This window comes from Heliangelus exortis, chromosome 1 (genome assembly GCF_036169615.1).
Source record: "Heliangelus exortis chromosome 1, bHelExo1.hap1, whole genome shotgun sequence".
NCBI lineage: Eukaryota > Metazoa > Chordata > Aves > Apodiformes > Trochilidae > Heliangelus > Heliangelus exortis.
Window position 1 is genome coordinate 78,608,353 of NC_092422.1, and position 7,489 is coordinate 78,615,841.

Consider the following 7,489-nt stretch of genomic DNA (forward strand, 5'->3'; position numbering starts at 1 on the left):
CTTGGCAATGCTTAGAAATGCCAGTCCTGTAATATCTGAGACTAGAGAGAGAGGGGACAGACTGACACTGACCGTGTGCCAAGTGCAAGCACCCAAGCACCCACACTAGGGCTCTACAGAATGAAGTGTCTCCACTAGCTTGTATTAGGTAATTACATTTGCTTAACTTATCAAAGCAAAATGCCTGGACAATTCTTTAGAATTTTGAATAGCCCTATGAAGACTACAAAAAGGGACAAGATTTTACTATTACAAAGCAACTTGACCTGGGCATGTCTTAACAGAGCAAGAGGACTCTTCTGAAGCTATTCTTAACTAGAAAATATCAGACTTCTAAAAAAAAAAAAAATACTTCAAGAAATTATATTCCTTGAGATACCTGTACTTCTGGATACTTCTACTTCTGGAAGGGCAGGGGAGAATTGTCACAGACAGCCCCATGTGAATCTCTCTATGGTGTAAGCCATTAAATTCCACTCACTCCTTTGTGAACCAAAGGACACTTATGTGGGCAAAAATGCCACAAAGCCATCCCATCTTGAGCTGAAGGCATCAAAGTGAGGAGAACCCACCCTACCTCTAGTGTTCTGCTCATGATCACCTTTTACTACTTACAAAGTCACATCACTTTTTAAATAGAATCCATCTTGTTTACACTTTGGCTATCAGTTTCAGACATGTCTTTCTCTAGACCAAAATGATTTCCCATTACTAGAAAACACTATAATTAATGTATCTGGTTTTTTTCCTATTGTTATTAGCTACAGACCTTTTAAGCCTTTGGGTTCTTTTGATTCTCTGTGGCCTCTCTAGTTTTCTGTGTTGGAAAAAAAGGACCCAGCAGATATAAAGTCACCTCACTTCTACTATCTACTCTATTGTAACCAACCCCAAACAGCACTAGGCCTCTTTGTTCCACATGTTTCAGACTCTTGAAGACACACTCTGATTCACAGAAACATCAAGTTTGGAAGACTTCTAAGATCATCAAAAGTCCAACCATCTGCCCGACAACCCCTAGCCACTAAACCATCCACTGTAGCACTTCATCTACCCATCTATTGAACACCTCCACCACCTCCCTGGGCAGCCTGTTCCAATGTTTAACACGCTTTCTATGAAGAGATTTTTTCTAGTATCCAATCTGAACGTCCCCTGGCAGAGCTAGAGCCCATTACCTCTTGTAGGACACCAGGAGAAGTGGTCACCAGGGAGAAGAGGCCAACATCTCTCTCACTACACTCTCCTTTCAGGTAGTTGTAGAGAGCAATGAGGTCTCCCCTCAGCCTCCTTTTCTCCAAGCTGAACAGCCCCAGTTCCCTCAGCCTTTTCTCATAATACCTGTTATCCAGACCTCTAATCAGCCTGGCTGACTTTCTCTGCGCACTCTCCAGCACCTCAATGTCCTTCTTATACTGTGGTGCCCAAAAATGCACACGTGCTCGAGGTGCAGCCTCACTAAGGCCGAATACAGGGTCAGGATCACCTCCCTGCTCCTGCTGGTCACACTGTTCCTGATGCAGGCCAGGATGGTGTTGGCCTTCTTGGCCACCTGGGCACACTGACTGTGTCACTTCAAACATTTCTGAAGTCTCTGCTTTCCACCATTCAGGAATACCCTCTACGTATTCTACATAACTTGCATTCATTAATCCTAGATATATAATTTAGCATTTGGACACATTAAGACATAACTTATTTAAGTGGTTCCATTTATAAAGTAATCCAGTCTGTGTGACTGTTCTGGATTACTGTCTTTTCCTCATCATCTGTACTTACCTACTCAAGCATCACTGTCACAGCCTCAAATTAAACCAGTGGTGATACTGCAATGACTTCTTAACCACCAAAGAAGGGCTGGGCCATAACAAAGGCTCCACCTCTGGAAACAATCCAACTGTTTGGCTATTTTTGTAATGTTACTTATTTTTTCATCTCTGTCAGTCCACCAGCTTTTAAGTCATTTAATGTTATTATATTGAAACCAAGACTCACTGGTGTGTAGTATGAAGCACATTACCAAAGTCTGCTCCACCTACACAAAATTTTGTTCTGAAGCTTCTCACCTACTCAAGTAATGAAACTTGACGTGTTTTCCAAGATCTTTTTACCTTAAGACACACTTGCGGATATTATATTCCCAGCCTTTTATTATTTATCAAAGAAATACCACATTTTCTTTTCCATTAATCTGCTGACAACTGATTCAAACATGATAGGCTGGTTCATGAATACCTGGCTCATCCTGCTCAGACAAATGCAAACTGGCCCTGATACCACCCTTTCTGAAATGGCTCAGGGCTTTCAAGATTTACATTTACGACTGTAAATGGACCAGCCACCTCCTCTGCTGACAAAGGCAGGCAGGAATGTATTTTGAGGCATGTGCTACTGTACATTTTCCCTTGTATTTCTCACTAGGCATTTTTTACCAATTGCTGCCCAGAATCAGCTTATGAGGTCTAACAGAATTCTGGCCTGACAGCCTTTCCTTTGTTAAGTTCACTTTTCAGACTCCAGCATTATCTGGACCTGCAGATTGAATAGCATCAGTAGAATGACTGCTTATCCCTCTGACTTCCTTCATGCTGGGACATATTTTACAAGGAAACCTTTTCAGTGTAACTGTCCCAAATACACTATACCTGAAAAATGTTCCTAGTACAGTTGTAGCAAAACACCATTTTGGTTGACACGCCCTACTCCACGCTCCTTTTTTTTCCTGAACATATTATTTCTAATAAAGGAACTGAACTTCCTGGTAAACTAATCCCAGGAAGTTCACAACTTAAACCTTGCAGAGTTATTAGCAGACTCCAAACTGCTTTGTTTAATCTTCATGAAATACAAACACATTTTGATGGGTTTTGTCACAGGTAAAATAGAAGCATGTATTTCACCACCTCTTCAAAGCTACCTTTGCTTGGAAATATACCTTTGCTAAAATCTCTTGCTGTTAACCTACCATCAAGCTCTTTACAGTCACTTTCAAGGACAGTGTTAATAGCAATTCAAGCAGTACAACAATAACACTACTAAATACTCAGTGCTTGAGTTCTTTTTTTTTTTAAGTGCACATAGTCTTTGATAGATATCATGGACTGCCTGGATTAACAGCTGAAGTGTTACTAGTAAAGGTAATTAATTTTTCCTGGATATCACAAATGGTTTAGGGAACAGTTGTATTACAAGCACTGCCTCAGAATCACATGTGCAAGTTTTTGCATTTAACTACCCCAAACTCCAGTTTCCTTTGTAGTTAGTTTCAAAGGTGGACCACAGCCGGTTAAATTAAAAAGATTCTCTTTCCAGCTCTTCCTTGTGGTAGTAGCAGCTGCTACAATTATGAAGTAAGCTCTTTACCAGTCTTACAAACAATGCTGTTAATCCTCCTTATTCATTCCATTTCAATCAAATGATTGCAGGTAACTATTCATGCACAGCATTATAAATAACTAATCCAGAAAAAGTTACGGTAGACTTTAGATCCTTGGATGACAATATTTTCCTTTTACAGACAATTTTCCAATAGAAGCCAGAAGACAGGAGAATTACTGGTAGAACTTTCAAGAAAATTAACAGACTATTCTAGGAGAACTTAGAACTCCCTCACTTCCTTCCCTACCCAGCCTCTAATTTCCCTCCATCCCTATGGCTGCATAGGAAAGACGGGACACATCACTTCAGAAGTCTCAGTATGTTCACTGTACAATGAAGTAACCTTGATCCAGCTCAAAGTGACTACCTACCACCAGCTGATGGGTTTGTCAGGGTGGAAAAATTGCTACAGTTACAGAAAGTCGATAATGTAACTGGGTGATAAAATAACTCAGTTTGGTTGCAGATGAAGAAGCAAACACTTCTACTTAAAGGCCCTTCAAACCAGCCAACACAAAGCTGACAACCCCCAGTTTAGCATCTTATAGCCTAGGGCTGTTAGCCACAAAGGAGCAAGAGCTTGAGAAATCTGGCAGTGCTATTCAGCACACTGCTGTTCCCCAAGCACATTGCCAACACCTGAAAAGAGATCTAAATAAGACATAACAGAAAGGAACAGTGACTAAAAATTGCTCTTTACTAATTTTTACAATTTATTCCCATGCAAATTACCAGTGAGATGGACACAGACATTACCAGCCATACTGACTTACAGCTGTACCTATTTTTCATGACTTGAAGGACACACTCTTAAAGAAAACTTAAATGGAACCTGACATCATAAAACATCATAACCAATGTAATAATTAAGTGTTCAAGTAAGAAATTACTAGCACATATCTTCATAAAGACCCCCATGACTGCTAAGTATGAGCATAAATTTAAGAGGACATTCAGCAAAAGCCACCAGCTTAATTTGCTTTTGCACAGGCAAAGTCAGATAGAGCACAGCCCCTCCTGCTGAGTGATACTAAGATAAGCTCTGGGAGAAAACAGAAAGAAACACTAGATCATGTGTAAAATTAAAAGTTAGAAGGTAAGGGATCTGTTCAAGGACTGTGAACAACTGAGCTGTGAACTTACATATACAAGCTAAATTCTGTCTCTGGTGTATTAAATTTGACACCCCCCCCCCAGTCACCATTTACGGTCAAAATCCTACTGCTTAGAATATTTTTACCATTTGTCTACTCCACTCCAAGATGTACAATTACAAAAGTTCAGTTATACTATATTGCTACAAAGTGGTGTGAGCATACCCATTGTACCAGTTTTCAAGTGTGTTCTGCCCTCAGGCTCTATGAGGACAGAAGGGGCTGTGAGTATCAGTTGTAAACTAGAAGGGAATTCCCTGTTCCTCATTGTACCAGGGGGTTTGAGGCCTACTGGAAAACAGAGTGGCTGGGGCACCGCCTAGGTGATGGCTTAAATTGGGACAAAGCTGTTGGTATCTCCTGCTTAGTAAAGAACAATGGGATAAAGGTAATGGGTGGGATGCGTTAGGCATTTGTCTCAGTCTGAAGGACTTAAGAAGAGACAAGTTCCTTGATAAGAGGGTCGGCCACAAAGCCAGACACTGTTGACTCTACTGAGAAGAAACAATTCCTTGATCAGGAGGTGTGTACTTTGGGTGGTGACTTCACTGTGACTTCTTTTATCTGCCTTTCTCCTTCTGGTGAAATGGTTATATGCAGAGGTATATATACTGGACAACCAGGCAGGAAGATTTAGGTCTTCAGGAAACACCTGGCCATTTGACTTTCAACAGCATCACAGCCTTTCTGATGTTTCCCCCTGTAATGACCTAACATTTGGATATGTTCAGTGTTTAAGAGTAATGTACTCTGAATTCTGGACTTTCATTCTCTAAGTGAATGAGAAATTACTTCAAACATCCTTGGAACCCAAGACCTTATACAACACGCTGCTGCTCATTGCATTTTTCTCTGCACATTTGTCGGAAAAACTGGTTTAAAAATCATAGAATTGTTCAAGTTAGAAGGTATCTCTGCAAACTGTCTAGTTCAACTCTCCTGGTCAGAGCAGGGTCAGCTACAGCAGGCTGTCCAAGGTTGTGTCCAGTTGGGTTTTGAGTATCTCAACAGAAACACACTTCACAACCTCTCTGGGAAACCTGTTCCACTGTTTGAACAAATTCAGTCTTTTTTTTTTTTTTTCTTTCTTACATTTAAAATTAATTTCCCACATTTGTGCTATCACTCCTTGTCCTTTCACTCAACATCACTGAGAAGAGCCTAAGTAGGGCCATCTTTACTTTCCCCATCTGACAATAATACACATGGGGAAACCACCCTGAGCTTTCCCTTTTCTCAGGCTAAAGCAGTCCCAGCTCTCTCAGCCTCTCCCTATACATCAGGTGCTCCAGTGCCCTAACTATTTGAATGGCCAAGCTTCTATGAAAGCATTGGATAATACAAGTTACTTGAGACATATTCCAATGAAGAATCTTACCAATGCATAAATAAAACAAATAGTTTGACCATTTTTACTTTTATATATTGGATCTATCTTGCTGCTGATTATGAACCTACCATCATCTTTCTCTATTCTTGTTCCTTGACAAGAATATTTATAAAAGACTATTTTACACTAGTATCACATGTACGGTCAAGCTCAGTTCTTTTTAAGACAAATATTTTAGGACCCTCCCCTACCATACAGGTCTGGGCTGACTCTGTAGAAGTTTAACCTTCATGGAATTAAAGGAATTAAGTTCTGAGTATTATGGTTCCACAGCCATTCTCAGTATCATGGTTAAAATTTGCACAGTGCAGGCTATATGTTTACCATATGTTATATTGAAATAAACTTCAGACATCGCCCAAATTACTTTTTATGCCTGTGTGTTAAGATAGAAAACTCTAGTGCATAAAATTAAAGCTGAGTCAAAGTTGAACGGAAAGGCTCACACACAACATAAACATTGCACGTATGCTGTTCATGGCCAGATAAGTCACATTTGCATAATTTGATAAGTTCAACAGCCAACTTCCTTCCAGTTTACTTAAATGCTAAGAACAGCATATATAGTACCCTACTCGAGCCCTGACCCCACAGGAACTGGAAACAAATGGAATGTATCTCCTCATGTCCCTGAGGTTACTCATGCCATGTACTTTCAGATGGCTTGAAAACTTTAGGATGCATTTTTCACGGATCAATGTAAATTCTTTAAAAAATAAATTAAAAAAAAAAAAAAAAATCTGATTAACTTAACTGAGAAAACACGATTAGCCAGGACCTTGCTTTCTACGGCACATTTTTTCAAATATCCTACCACCCACAAAAGGCGATCCTGATCCCCCTCCCCAGCCCCGCCGCCCCATCGCCGTTGTCCATTGTTATTCCCAGTAATTCCCAGTGGCAGCCGCGCCCCGCGCAGGGGTGACCCCAGGCCACGTAAGCCCCGGCCTAAGGCCCTCGACCACCCCAGCATGGCGCTTCGGCACCCAAAAAAATCCACAAGCACCTCCCGTCCCCCCGCGCAGACCCGAGTTAAAAACACCCCGGCCGGAGCGCGGAGCCCTCCGGCCTGCACCGGGGCCGGGCTGGGCCGCAGGCCTGTGGGCCGGCGCCGCGGGATGGCGGCCCCGGGAGGCAGAGGGCGGGGGAGACTCGCCCAGGCGGCGCCAGCATGGAGGGGCCGGGAGGGGAGGGGGGGTCCCCGGGGCAGCCGCTCCGCTTCGGGGGCGCACTCCGAGCCCCGAGCGGCGCATCACGGCCGAGCTGCGGCGGAGGCGGCTGCAGGAGGAGCCGCAGGGAGCCCAGCGCCACCGCGCCTCCGCCTCCCCCCCCCCCCCTCCGCCACCACCCCTACCCGCGCCGGCTCGCCTCGCCCGGCAGCGGCCCCCGGCCCGCCCGGCGGCCCCGGCCCCGGCGGGCGGCTGGCCCGAGGCGGCGAGCAGCGGCAGCGGCGCGCTCCCTTCCGCCTTTTCCTGGGTCTCTCTCGGGCAGTGACGTGACGTGCTGACGGCGGGCCCGGCCCGGGGAGCTTGGCCGCTTCCACTCAGCTCCGAGCTCGGCCCCTCCC